The 15,306-nt window shown below is 38.4% G+C and overlaps 1 protein-coding gene across 4 annotated transcripts in view; it reads right to left on the reverse strand.

Moving 5' to 3' along the window:
* TRIO (trio Rho guanine nucleotide exchange factor) overlaps positions 1 to 15,306 on the reverse strand; it is a 248,096-nt gene that overhangs the window by 210,281 nt on the left and 22,509 nt on the right. The window lies entirely within an intron of this gene.

A 15,306-nucleotide genomic window follows, 5' to 3' on the forward strand; every position in this document is an offset into this window, starting at 1 on the left:
GAATGCTTAACAATAATCCAAAACAACGCTTAAAATTCACTTACAGCTCTCCCTGGCAAATGACTGCAAGTATTCAACTTATGATATTTATAGCTTAATTTTTGGAACTATGGATTGCTGGTACAAAGATATAATAATTACTAGTCAGCAGAAATCTTTATCATTTTTATTTAAGCCATTTATTCCTCAAATAGCAATGAAAAATTGTAAAGATTCTTTTTATTCCTGCAAGCATGAAAAAAGTGCTATGAAAGATAAGAGCAGATGACCAGAGGCTAGGGAAACTGATCACAGGAACAGTATCTATGTGCAGCCCCACCAAGAGCCGAGCAGCACACAACTTTAGGATACCACAAGTAATACCAGGAAGTATTGGGAAGACTTGAGAATAAGTTTTCAACACATTGTGAGAAACTTAAAACAACAAAGTGTAAAGAAGAATCTTTCAAGACCTATGGAAAGAGTAGAAAAAACATAAAATCTAGGGCCACATGCTTTCCCTGTTTCTTTACAGAATTACACCAAGCCTGCACATCACAAGGCCATACCCTATGCAGTCCCCCTGGACCACCTCAGAGCCCTCACACCAGCTTGCCATCAGCAGATCCTTACAGTCCTTTTACCAACACACGTATCCCCTGTGCCACAGTGCGGCCACCCAGTGCTGAATGCTTTGTCATGCTGAGAGGAAAGGCAGAGCAGAAGTTGTGCCCCTCAAGCATGGAAAGAGAGCAAGTAAGCAATGGGAGAAGAATGCAGCACGGGATGATGGTTCACCTCCGTGACCACGGTGGGCACCTCCCGTTGCAGCACTCCTGTGCAGCACCAGGAAGACAATCAGCAGCAGCCAGGGCAAGGGCTGTAGGCCCATCCAGGCTCCAGCCAGTAAAGAGAAGAAAGTGCTATGGAAGCAGTGGATGTGTGGGGCAGGGCAGAGCAGGTGAAGTACATGAGGAGAGGCAGAAGAGGTCAAGCCTGAAGGGGGTACATAGAAACTGAAGGTGTTGGGTTGGCGTGAGAGCAGATGGCAAATGTTGAGTCAAGCCTTGACAGAACTCTTGCTGCTCAGCAATATCTTGTGTGATGCCAGAAAGAGCTAGGTTGTAAAGTGGTGATCGTTCTGGGTATTTCTGATTGTGGTTTGTTTCTGCCACGTTTTTTAGCTAGCCTTAGGCTCACAGACTACTATTTTCAGTATTTGACAGGCACTACCATATTTCTCCAGTTTTCCTCTACTTCCAAGTTACTGTGCAAGATAATACTTGACCTCAGACTTCTGTTCTTCTGCTTCACATGTAAAATTTCTTATTTCAGAAAGGCTGAGTAGAAACATTTCAGAATTCCTTACACACATTATAATAAGTCTGTGAGAAGACCTCCTACTGGAGGCAAGGACATATCTTGGTGCAACAGGAAAAAATACTTTTAAGAGCAATAATCTGAGTTGCATACCAGGCTTGTTCTACTAATAAAACACACTACTTCCTTCTTTAAACTAAAATAATCCTAACGTAGAAAAAGCTGTCAGCTTTTTAGAATCAACCAATTCTAAAAATACTCTTTGTATAACATATTCAGATTTCCCTTCCATTACAATAAATTATAGTTCTGGCCTTAATTTAATTCATAAATTTCCATTTCAGTTGTGTATTCTAGGAACATAATATAAAGTTCGATAATATAAAATATAATTCGAGTGACAATGGTTGTTTGAGGTTTCATTTACGAGAAACTTAAAACTTATCTTGTGCTTATTTCTCCTGCTGTTTCATCATCCTACAAGAAATGAAACAACCTTATACTACAATTCAACAACTCTCATTTTGTCCTTGCAAACGTATCTATTTAAACAAAATCCTTCTTTGTAAGAACTTCAGGTCCTGCCCTGTACAATGCAAAACAAACAAACAACAACAAAAAAAACCCCAACAATTAAAAAAAAAAAAAACCCACACAACAAAAACCAAAAAACACCTAATTTGTCACAGTAAAAATCACTATCCGGATTCAATGATAACACCAAGAAAGTTTAGAACAAATCCAAACAGCAGAGCATAAGGAAGCAGCCCTCCTACAAACATCTTCAGCCAAAACCCTTCAAGTTTCCCTATAGGAATAGCAATATGAACAGTGATGCTTTGAAATGACAAGCTGAGGCAACTCATTTAAGGAAGCGTGCCTTGAGAAGTCTTTTCTGAGGGTACTCAGCAAATAACCAAGCAAATCACTCTGCGCTATGCTCCAAAGAGCTAAAAGGGTGATACAAAGTTACCTTACCCTAGCAATGAAGAACGGATACATGGCTAATTACTTCTTACAGTTGTCTGTAACCCACATCATTTAAGAGAGGAAGGCTTCTCAAAGCCCTGAAGTATAAAAAGTTCTTTCAATCACACTGCCAAATACTTAGTTCCACTTGAACAAGGAAGGCTGCTAGTCAATCTAAAGAACCTCCAATTAGCCAAACCATCTACACCAGGAAGACAACACACCTGCTTTCTACACACCTTTTAAACTAAGAGATTGAACCCCTTACCCTTTTCCAAAGATCTGCTACCTTTTTACAAGAATAAATGCTAAAAATTTAAACAATTTTACCCATTTGCTAGCAGTTTTTCTGTTCTCTTACAATTTCAACTGCAAGATTAGAAAAGCTGAGTTAATAATTGTCACTGAGCCACTGACAACTACTCCGCACACACTGGTACTGCAGTAGTTTCTAAACTGGTAACAGCCCAGCCACAATTCTCCTCCAAATACTCCCCTTTAGCTATTAAAGTGCTCCGTTGGTTTCCAGGTTTAAGGATACAGTGGATTAGGAGGCAAGAGATGCTATCTGCAGCCAGAACACCAACAGCTGTGCCTGGACTGACATAAGGATCTCAGATGGAGAACTCTACTGTAGCTAAGAAATGCATAGCTTTCCCCCGCCCCCAACACCAAAGTTATGTTTCCACTGTCCAACAAAATTCAGTAAACCTGTTGCTGCTGAATATTGCCTTCTCTTTGGATTTCAGAAAACATTTCATTCAGTTCTAACACGCTGTTTGCAAGTAACTCAGGCCTGATGTATCTCTGTGTAATTTCACCTAACACAAAACCCAAAGTTTGATGTGACAACACTTCCATGACAAGCCGTATGCCTCAACTCTACTCAGCCACTTAAATTTAGTATTTTTTCCAAGTAACTTCTAATTTGCACTGAATCTTCACATTACAAATCACAGTAATTTTAAGACATAAGACTCAGATTTAAATTTCTTTCCACAGACTAAGTCACCGACTATTTTCTGGTTTTTGCCTCCCAAACGACACGCAATTTCTACCTACAAATGCTTCCCAGCTTGTAACTTGGTCAGAGTTCTCTTCAACACCCTTCTAGAAGACCTTCACAGGTTTTGATAATGGCAAACAATTTTAAAGACAAAGGAAGACAGCTGCCTTACTTATTCTCGCACTAAACAGTTTTTGTGCCAACCAGCAGTTTCTAAGTAACAGTAATTTACTGTATATGGGTTACTGGGGATTGCAGGTCAGCTGTGTCACAGGTAAGAGCACCACCTCTGAACCAGCACAATCAAGCTCTGGTGCAGAATGGATGAAATAAACACATCATCACAGAGACAATACTCAGTTGTTTCAAGGGTCAGCTTAGATCCAGAAATATCAGCCTTTTTAAGTTATGAAATGCCTATGTGACAACAGCTTACAAACCACAGCAGATTCCATTCAAAACCCAGCTTTGCTGTGTGGTCTCGGACCAAGTACCTTGTGTGAAGACACCACCTGCATGGAAACAAACCACACTAATTAGCACAGGCTCAACTTCAACCCTGTGGAGATCTCAGTAAGTTCCAAAGGGCCACAGTACCCCCCAAGTGTGCAGTTGCTGAGAAATTTTATAAACAAGAACAAATAAAATTCTGCTAGATGTAAAACAGCCTCTGTGTTGTGTAAACACAGTACTACTCCAACCCAAATCTTAATTTTATAGGCGTTACTTCATACCTGGTGAAGTCCTTCTCGAGGGTTACTCTGGCATATACTTTTGTTTCATGAGCAGACTACTACAATGGGAAGATGTAGGTGAAAAAAAAAAAATCGAGGTTAGCATATACCGAATATCATTAATCAAAACTGGCTACCCAGTATCATTTGATTCTACGATCATTTGACTATGTAACACAGTAAAGCAATGAGTTGGCCAGGTATTTCACAACACAATCCACACACTTCTCCTCCCTTCCTATGAAGCCACTAGCTATGACTACAGCACTCAGCATCTTCAGCTCCAGTGTGTCTTCTAGCAGACAGAACCTGGGCGTACCATCACTACTCCCAGTAGCTTGGGCCATAACACAACTAGCACATGCTTAACAACAATCCACAAGATAAAAAACCTCCCAGTCATACCAAATCCCCTTGGAAAATATTCGTAAGTGCCTTGATAATACTACTGACTGCTCTTGAGTGCAGCTTAGCACCAATACCAGCAACTTATATTATTTCACAAGCAGATTTGAACTATGAGCAAGTTTTCTACTACAGAGAACTCTAGCAGCTCCCAGCAAAAATCTTCAGTCTTCTGTTGACACAATCAAATGCAACAGAATTCAGAGGTGGGCAGAAGACTGTCTCACAAAGGATGCAGAATCCATAATTTTTAAACCAAAATGCTAGCTATCTGGCTACAAATAAAAATGTAGCTCCTTACCAACAATCTCCTACTTTTTTTCCTGGTTTTAAAAAACTAGCTGCTTCCTATTCACTGCTTATCTTAACACCTAGATACTGACAGTCAAATTATATTCACATCTTCAGTGACAACTTGCATCATTTCTATCCTGACCTCACAAGCCTTGTGTCTGCGCTGCTTCTGCGGCACCAGTGGGTACCCTTGGTAACAATTTCAAAAGCCACTACCACATCCAGCTTGGATGAGTTAATGTTTTATTCAACAGACTAAACACTATGTTATTAATATTCAAAATGGTTCCAAAAAGCATCCTTAGCAAAACTCACTCCCCCTATATGCAGCAACCTTATGTGTTTTGTATCAAGCATTATGAATTTCTGTGTAAGGTGAAGAAGAAAGCACAGGGCTTAAATTAAGTTGCACCCACCAAGTTAAATTATGACCTTTGCTTTTTGGTGGAACAAATTGTTTAAAAAAATCATTCTAACATCCTCTTGTCAGGTCTACACTTTCCTTATTCCATGTGCCAAACAGACAATTATCTGTGCTTAAATTTCCCTCCCTTATTTTATATTTAACCAAAGAGACAAGGAAGAGCTTATTAAACAGTAAGAAGTCATCATTCATTCAAGTCAGTTTTAATCAAATTATCAGAAACACTTAAAAGCCTGCAAAGTTCCACTTCTTCTTAAACTCCTGAGAATGTGGAGTTGTCTCTCCACTGTTCCAGTCAAAACACCTCTCTTCTCTACAGCATTGGTCATGCCTGCACACGGAGAGTACCTCTTAACAGTAACATTAATATGAAGCTCTTCCACAAGTGTCTGAGCAGCCAGCAGGTCACCTGTGTACATTACTCTGCACAGCCTGTACTCTGCACAATCTCAAAATTAGATTTTAAATCCTAAGGAAGTAAGATAGGTGATTTGAACTGAGTCAACCTCATCAATATTTTCATATTCAATCTGCCACAAAACTGCCCATTTAAGCTACAAATTGAAAATCCAGGCAATAGAAGGCAGCATACCTTATACCTGTGAGCAGCAAGAAATGCATTCGCCTGTATGTCTAAATTTCTCTTGCAAAATTTAACCCTCTTCCTCTCCCGTTTTTCCCTTACCCGTGTGCTTGCTAGCTCAACAACATCTGGCCTATAACTTTCTGAACCACTGAGCAGCTTCTGTGTTTCCTAGAAATTACTGGACTCTAAAGTGGGAAAAAAAATCATCATCAAGCATCGATCCCCTGCTCATACTAGCACAAGACAAAGAACAGCACCTTGGCAAGGAATGCCTGAACACAGATCTGTACTTTTCCCAGGTGATATTGGATGGGAGAGAGCTTGCATGGCTTGGAAACTGTGTACCACTGGGGACTTACTGCTTCCAAAATTAGTTTTGTCTGAGCCACAGAGTTACTAAGGAGAAGTAAGAGCTACCAAAATATCCCTATAAGCACTAGTAACTTTTCTTTTTGAAGCACCTCATCACCTACTTTCTATAGCCCATAAAATACGAGGTGACTGACTGAGCTCAACTCGAGCAGCCTGGCAACTCTGACATTCCCAGTACTTTCATTTCATAGCTAATACTGTGATCACAGGCCATGACTGAGCAATTCAAAGATATTATTAATGAACTGCAGTAACAGAGTTTCTATTTTATTTAGTATATAGTTATTTTTCTCTGGCTATGAACTACCAAGGACTGCTACAAATTTCTACTTATTTCCTTCCCCTTCCAACAGCTACCCAAAAAGCTGCCAATGTTTGACAAGTCAATGACAGGCATTCCTCACTCTAGTACCATAAAGTCCAAATGGTTCAGTTTGAGAAAGGCTGGGGTTTTTTTAAGTAGTCATCAAAATGCCCTCATTTTACCTATAAAATCTCATGTACTAATTCCTAACAAAAATCTTTAGAAAGTGTTTCTTATTCTTTGCTCAAAGATTGACCAAAAGCTCTCACACACAAGTTTGACTCTTCTTCCTCCATGTCATCTGGAGCTGTTCAAACTGACATTTAACATACTAAAATTCTTCCTTAAAAAAGCCCCTTGCTTTCAGTTACATGTTACTTCAATATTGTGGCTGCACTGATCTCAATTCACTTGTTTGTGAATCCGTATCAACTTAAAAAACACAAAACAAAACAAAACAAGATCTCAAAACAAGAACAATGAAAGTCACTTCAGAATCTTACATTGTTTTCATCTCCCCTAAAAGTACGGATTAGATTTTACAAAAATTCTGCACACTGGTTATTTTTTTCAGAGCTGTTAAGATCCAAGCACTTGCAAACATGTTTTAAAACTTTACCCAGGAGAATGTCAGTATTGTGAACATTTAAGTCTGCCAATAAAAAATACAGGTAAGACATTAAAAAACTGCAGAATTTGCAGTGATGCAAAGAAGCCCTCATTCTGTGCTTTAAAGGAATTACTTATTTTCAGTAGGTATCTTGATTCCTAACTAACATTTTTAAGCTTTAACTATGTCATTTACTGTAGAACACCACAAATGTGTACCCCTGGTGCAGTAATTAACCTTCAATTTGTTTCAAAAGTACTTACTGTTTTAAGAGAAAAGCACACTGCAGTATCTTCTAAGTGTATCCTGGTTTTTGCCCCAGCTTTCAAGTGCCCCAAAAGAACAACAAACTCTCTAACAACAATGAACAGTCACTTTTACCTGCCAACTACCTGTCAGTCAAATCACACTGGTTAAACACCTGTTGCTGGGGTTTAATGCTTTTCCCATTACATATGAAATCACTGAAGATTAATTAACCCTGCAATCCAAAACATCTAGGTAGGTGTTTTCAAGTAATTTTCTTCATGAAGTCTGTCTCAAAATTGAGTATTTGGAAAAGCAATTGAAACTCACATTCATTTATATTCAATTGCTAAAGTTCTTAGTTATGGACAGTTTGCTTTTATTTACGTTAAGTATATATAAGCTTCTTATTTAACACATACTTTAGCCAAGCCAACAAGAGGAAATAATTAGAAAGTAAATTTCTTTTTTGGACTGGGATGCAATTTTCTCTCATGTGTTTCAAAACAATTTCTGGTTTTGATCTTCTTGTTTAGGACAGTAATTTTATTGTTGTACATAAAGATAAAATTATCTTAAAAGTAACAGAAACTATTTGTAATGTTTAAAACATAGAAGTTATCAAATGATTTTAAAACTTCATTACAAAACACATTTACTTTTTTAGTTTGAGTTCTTAGTAAGAGCAGTACTTTTTCCAACTACAACAGCTCTAAGAGACTAACATTTTTGCTACAAATCCAAACCCTAGAGCAAACTTGGGGGATTAAGTCACTTCCATTAAATGAGATCTTATCCACTCAGCAGTGTTATTTGTGTGTTGGCTACAGCAGTGCTATTGCCGGACAGACTGCACTAAGCCACTGTGCAATTAATACAACCAACTGTTACATCCACTGCTAGCATCCTAGGCAGCAAGATCAAGGACAAGTACTAAGGATGTCCTAGTTTTTCCACATCTGGGAACATGAAAAAAGGCAAGTTCATAATTCCAAGACACACAACACAGCTTCTCGGGGGTTTTTTTGTTTGTTTGTTTTGAATGTGACGATGCTACACTGAACTTATGTCAGAAGATGTAAACTAACATAAACATGATTTTAAAAATATTAGTGCCTGTCTTTATTTAATCTGATTAAAGCAAAATTAAAATCCATACAGCAAGTTTCAGGGGTCTCACCCTGTAACATGGAACACCTAGTAACAGGTCATAAAAATAATACTACTTCTTGATTCAGAAAATGTTTAGGCCATTACTTGTTAGCAAAAATAAAGATACACTCTTATCCAATCATAACTTTTACAAGCTTTTGGTATACCCATGCAATTTTCAAGCTAAAAAGCCTGTTACATAACTAAGCAGGACACATCCAACTCCACAGTTCTGTGTCTTCATGCCAGTGGGTTTTGCTCCTTTCCCCTCTGGGGATCTACATTTTCAATATGCATTTGTTCCTTTCAGATCTCAATTTTAAGGCTGACTACATTTAAAAACTGAACATTTAGTTCACTTCACTAAGCCATCCAACCTCCGGACTTGTTTTGAGACCTCTATGTTCCCACTCTCACTTGCCTGAGCAATTCAAAAGTGATGGTCTTTCCTCCGAGCCATGGAAAAGTATCTGTCATGACACATGGGACACCCACGTTTAAGACACTCCCCAGTAATAGACAGTGTTTTAAAAACAGTATAGACATTATTTTAATTAAATAGCATTCAAATTGGTCTGTATGCATTGCACTTGATCAATAACAGCCTTTTAGTTACTTGACTTCTTTTCACCAAGTAGAACTAGTAAATATATCATTACAACACTGCCTATTGCCTCTGGAGAACACTCAAGCATGTCAACAAATGACTAACTTCATTTGGTATTTAAAATTTAATATTTAATTTAAACAAAGCTGCTTACATTTTCATGAAGTGCAATCAGGGGCAACTAAGAAGTTCAACTAACAGCTAAAGCCTGACTGAGAGGATGTCAGTGTGCTGTGAAGATAAAGACTTAATCAGTAGTTCTGAAGTAAGATCCAAAATAACAGTTTATGTTGAACTACACATATACCAAGTTTTTACTCAACCTTATTCCTGAGTAATTTACAACACTTCTCCTCTGAGGAGGTACATACTTGTTACTGTTTTGTTGTAAAAATAATTTAAAAAAAAAAAAAAATCACGCATACACACACCCACCACCCTCCCTCAATATTGGAAACCGGGGGCTGTGTGTGGCTCCTCCAAACAAACCAACTTTTATGTATAACTGTGACTTGTATGAGCAATTGCTGTACTGCTTATAAAAACAACTTCACTCTGAAAGATTTGGGAACAACCCACTTTAAAGGCACTTCAACAGAATGCTTGATATCACTTATTCTAACTGGACATTTCCTGCCCTGAGTTATTTGGCATATCTAATTAGCTAAACCCCTTCTTAAAAAAACTTCAGCAAAGGGGATTTGAAATAAAGTAACACTGTGCTTACCCTCTCTAAATCCAACTCAGGTACAGGTATTATTACAAGCTTGAAGTAAATATTTAAAAAAAACACCCACAACCAATAAATAAATATAATGGACTCCTTTGTAACTGTGCTAATTAATGACACCTAATCTACTTTAAATTCAGGATATAAGTGCTTTTTAATTAAAGTGAAAATCTTCTGTTTGGGTAGATACACATTTCAGAAGGGGCATATAGAAGTTTTTCTAGGATATTATTACCAGGAGGAACATGGACGTCCAACTGGTATCAGTACCAAATACTTCCTAAGAAAAGCAGCCTCAGGAGAATTAAGCCACAAGCCTGGTAGGTGCTAATCTAAACTATGTCTTGACAACTCTCATTTACAGAACCAGTAGCTTTCCTAACTTGCACAGAAGCAAAGAGATGGCATTTCCCTTTGTGTAGTAATGTGCATTCACACTCAAGCTTAATCCAAAAATATTCTTCTGCAAACAGAACAGTAGCTTTGGTATTAAGCTTATTTTATGAGGACCACAGTATGATTAAGGATAATCATGGATTTTTTTAAAGTTCTTTGTGAACAAGTATTTAAAAATAGAAATAGCTAGTTATTTGCATCTTCCTCATAAAGCATAAGTCACATTGTCCTACATCCAGGATAAAAGCACGAACCAACGTACTAGTTTCATGCATGCATTCCAAATTATTTTACAGTGTTACAATCCTGGAATTTCATATATCCTGTACATTTTTTTTACTGTGAAGAAGACCACTCCCCCCTCCCAATTTAAATCCAAACTACTACTAGCTCACAAGTGCACTTTCCCTGTTGGCTTTGTATCGTACAGTTACAGATGCAGCACTTTCTAAAGCTAGTGACATATTTGACTAAAAAAAGAGACAGAAAACTTTGCCTTGAATGTTAAGTATCTGCCGCTAATCAAGCACTGTCATTTTATCACCAAATACAGGTGGTATGGATTAGAAAAAATGAACTTGGATGAGAACCTTTAAGAGATTTCTTGGCTTCTCTTCTACTTAAGAACAACAGTCTAAAGATTATTAAAATTCAATTCATTGGTATTTTAATTCATCCTTAGGCTGCATAAATAACTTTTCAGGACTAAATTGAATATAGGTTGCACTGGCTAGAGGCTATAGTAATTTAAGCAGTCTAGAAGATTATAGGTGCCTTTGCTTCTCTATTATAATTTGTATTTTAAGGGCGTTTAAAGGAAAATTTATCTTAAACTATATTTACTGATATCAGTACAAATTACACTATCATAAACTATTACAATAATTATAAAATTACGAAATAGTGATAATCTATACTTATCATTATTTATTGTTGTAAATACCAAGTTCCTCAAATAATAACCAGCTAATTCAACTGTTGCAGAGAAAGTATTATTTGGCTAAGAGGAATAATACGCACAGCATAAGCTCTAATATTATTATAGGATTGTCTCATTTTATTATCCCTTGGAAAGAACTCTATTTTCACATCTCTGCAGTATAAAGCATTATCTGCAAGTGGCATTTGTGTGCAACATCAGCTCTTGTTCCTCCAACAAAACAAATTGTAAGCTCTCTTAGAACTGGCTCTAGTTACCAAAGAATGGCCAGCATGGCTCCAAGCCTCTGTGTGCTGCTCTCCTCTGCACCATCCCACATACATGAAGCATACTCCTAACCATGGCTACTGGTTTCATGTGCTTCACCAAAACAGAAAATATTTCCCTAATGTAGGTTTGGCATTCAAACTCCAAGGAGTTATCTCAATGGGAGAATAATTAAATAGAATGGAAAAATCTTGCAAGATGAAATGGACTGGACCAAATTACTACTTCGACTTTCTTCCATGAATAATAATTCCTCAAACATGTCCACATATTTACACATATTTACATGCATAAATGTCAGTACTAACAAAAGCTCCATTCAGTCTCAGCAATCAAATGACCTGTGATACCATGAGTACACACAGATTTCACAGTACATCTTTCTGGAAACTGAGGCCATCCACAACAATTTCAACACTGTGTACCAGTATCAGAGCTTAAATATGATGTCCACTTTCAAGACCTATTTGAATGTCAATATTAATTGCACTGTCACATGCGTCACCAAGCACAGGGGCTCACTCAAATACAAAGAGAAAATTATGATAGCATTGGCCCACACCAAATTAAACAAAAGCTGTCTTTGTATGTAAGATTTTGTATTTTATTTTAGTTGTTACAATGAACTAATAAACTTATTTTAGAAAGAAATAACCCTTTGTTTCTACATTCACTAAGAGCATCATCATCTTGTTCATCAACTCCACCAAGAGATGCAATATCTTTCACCCCATAAAAGGCATGCGAAACAAGACATTCTATGTTGGAGCTATAATGCAAAAGGGATGAGGAGCCACACTACCCCTTTGCAAATAAAATCTCATACTGGAGTCCCAAAAGTTTCTCAAGGTCAATAATTCAGAACTGAAGTTAACAAATATGAGAGAGAGGATTTGCAGAGACTAGAAATAAACCATCTTACTTTTAAAGATTTAAAAACTCATTTCAAGATGGTCCTAGACCTGAAGCCCATTGCTCAGGCTCATTATCAGGCAATTCAAGGTCATGAACACTTTCAATTACTTTCAGGACAACTGGCCTATCAATACTAGACTTTCCTTAGATGGGGATGTTGTTTAACTCTGCATCTAATGGCTAAACTACATTGGCTCTGATGTGGTAGTAGCATCTTTGATTTACAAGTTAACTAACTATTCTGGTAACCATATCTTCAAGGATATGCTCAATAAAGTTAAAAACAAAAGCATCCATATAGGGTAAAAAGGACATTAAATAAACAGATTAAATGCTCAGAATTAATTGCAAAGTAAGAGAGAACGACACTCAAAACATTACAAAACTGTGTGAAGTTGCAACGTGCTTAGTTTTTCAACACAATCTAATTCCACCTTCTCGAATAAGGTAGAAAAACCTAAGGAAGTTCAACAAAGAGCAACAGGGATAAATAAAATTAATCAAACAGATCAAGTGCATCCTCAGCAAATTTGCAGATGACACCAAGCTGAGTGGTGCAGTTGACACACTTGAAGGATGAGATGCCACCCAGAGGGACCTGGACAAGCTCAAGAAGCGGTCCCATGGGAATTTCATGAGGTTTAACAAGACCAAGAGCAAGGTGCTCTACCCGGGTCAGGGCAACCCCCAGAACCAACACAGGCTGGGGGATGAACAAATCAGAGCAGCCCTGCCCAGAAGGACTTGGGGGTGCTGTTGGGTGAGAGGCTGGACATGACCCAGCACTGTGCACTCACAGCCCAGAAAGCCAATGGTGTCCTGGGCTGCATCCAAAGCAGCGTGGGCAGCAGGGTGAGGGAGGGGATTCTGCCCCTCTGCTCTGCTCTGGTGAGACCCCACCTGCAGTGCTGCATCAGCTCTGAGGTCCCAGCACGGGGAAGACATGAGCTGTTGAAGCGAGACCAGAGGAGGGCTAACAAGATGATTAGAGGGAGGATTCTAATCCATCTGCATGACAAGTCGTTACCCAGAGTAAGACTCTTCAGCCTGGAAAAGTGTAGGAACATGAGAAACGTTTATAAAATCATGAGTGGCTTGCTCAGGGCAAATTAATTGTTTGCAAACTCTTTCAACCCAAGAGATGGAGCTCTCAAAGAAAACTAGAAGGCAGCAGGCTCAAAACAACATAAGGAGGTGGCTAAAGTGATTAAATTGTGTACCACTGGATTTCCAAGATATAAAAGCATATACAAGCCTAAGGGGACACTGAACAAGTTGGTAGAAAAGCAAAACTCCACAGGTCACTGAAAATACAGAAACATCATTTAGCTTTGGAAGATGCAGTTGCATGCTGAGGCAAGAGAGCGGAGAAGCTTCACAGATGTCTGTCCCATCCTTGTGGGTTGCTTCCTGGGGATTTGGTTTGGTCACTGGCAGAGGTAGGATAACAGGACAGATGCACATTTGGTTTGGTCTGTAGGGACAATAGTTCGTCATGTTTCTTGTAGCTTAAGACATTTCAAAAAGATTTACAGATAGGAATTTCAGCTGCTGGTAACAAGTTTCATAGTTAACAGCACCTGTTGGAATACCAGCCAAACATCATACGATGAAATAACTAGTATTCTGTGATAACTCATGTCCACAGTTTATCATCTAAAATGAAAGCTGACCAAAAGATTGCTTTGGTAATTTTACTATTCCTGGGAAACTGTACTACAGTACTCTAGTTAGAAGAACAACTGTTCCTCTCATATGAGTGTTCATAATTAAGATGAAAGCAAGGAAAGCAATGTGTGGCCTTTTATGCATATGAACTTGCTAGTCAAATAAGTAACTGGGGATAAGGGGTACTTTTGAAAGGGACAATACTAAATTCTTGAAAATCTGTAACAGGAATTACACCTGGGAGAGGCAGAACTGAGCCTAAGTCAACACTCCCATAGGAGCTCCGTATATTCCAGCAAAACCTCTTCTGAAATCTCCTGCTTGATATTGACATACATGTCTGCAGAGTTCAGTAGCTCTGTCACCAAGGGACTCTGCCCTCATAGCACTGACTGCAAAATGGAGTGGCAGTGTGGGAAAGAGGCTGTATTAGGAGAGAGGAAAATTACCCCACAACAACTCCAAATATAGCAATTCTGACTCTGCAGGGAGTGTTTTCAATCACGCCTGACAGTTTTGATTTTACAAGTGGTCTATTACCAGAGTCACGCAAATGACTACAACTCCTTAAGAGTATCCATTAGAGGAGAGAAAAATGCACCAAAGTTCAGGGCACCAGGAGCCATACAAGGAAGCCAGAATACACTGCAAGCTGAGATAACCTTTTCAGACCACAGATTTCTTTCATATGCAAGCACACCTTAGAAATACTATTTCACTTTCTCTGAGCAAAGAGGTGCAGTAACAGACAGGATGAGAACCTGTTCTCTTCTGAAGGAGATCCAGGCATGTTTGCCCATCCAAACCACCTGCCTCAAGAGATCACAGCCTGACTGCCAGTCACAACCTTTTCCTTTCTCTGGGAAGGGAAGAGGCAAAGATGCGCCTAGATTTCTCTGGCACATCAAATTATAACTCAAAGTGCTGTTGGACAACATACACAAAGTCCAGGTTGAATTCTAGAAACAGCTTTATGAAAGCAGCAGGTCAACCTATAAATGCAACTAAAGACAGCAAAGTAAAATTGAACCCCCTCCTAAAAGAAGATTTGCTCCCTCCCTTTGTATAGGTTCCTTAACATCTCTGATTCTGGGATGACAAAAGTATGTCACTTATTTTTTATTCCACAAAATCATTGGTAATACTGTCATCTTAAACATAATAAAGATTCTTTTCACAAATGATATTTGGTGGTAGTTACGTAAAATTTAAACTAATTTACTAATACAATTATTTCTCAAATACCCACTAAGTCACACCATTACTTTATCCTCCCTCTCAAGAAATGAAGCTGTATAACCAGATAACCTTAGAGCTGACAGGCTAGGGTTAATGTCCAGTAGAAAGCAGATGGCTCCTGGTTGTTGATGCATCAATGTACA

The sequence above is a fragment of the Corvus hawaiiensis genome, chromosome 1 (genome assembly GCF_020740725.1).
Source record: "Corvus hawaiiensis isolate bCorHaw1 chromosome 1, bCorHaw1.pri.cur, whole genome shotgun sequence".
Classification (NCBI taxonomy): Eukaryota; Metazoa; Chordata; class Aves; order Passeriformes; family Corvidae; genus Corvus; species Corvus hawaiiensis.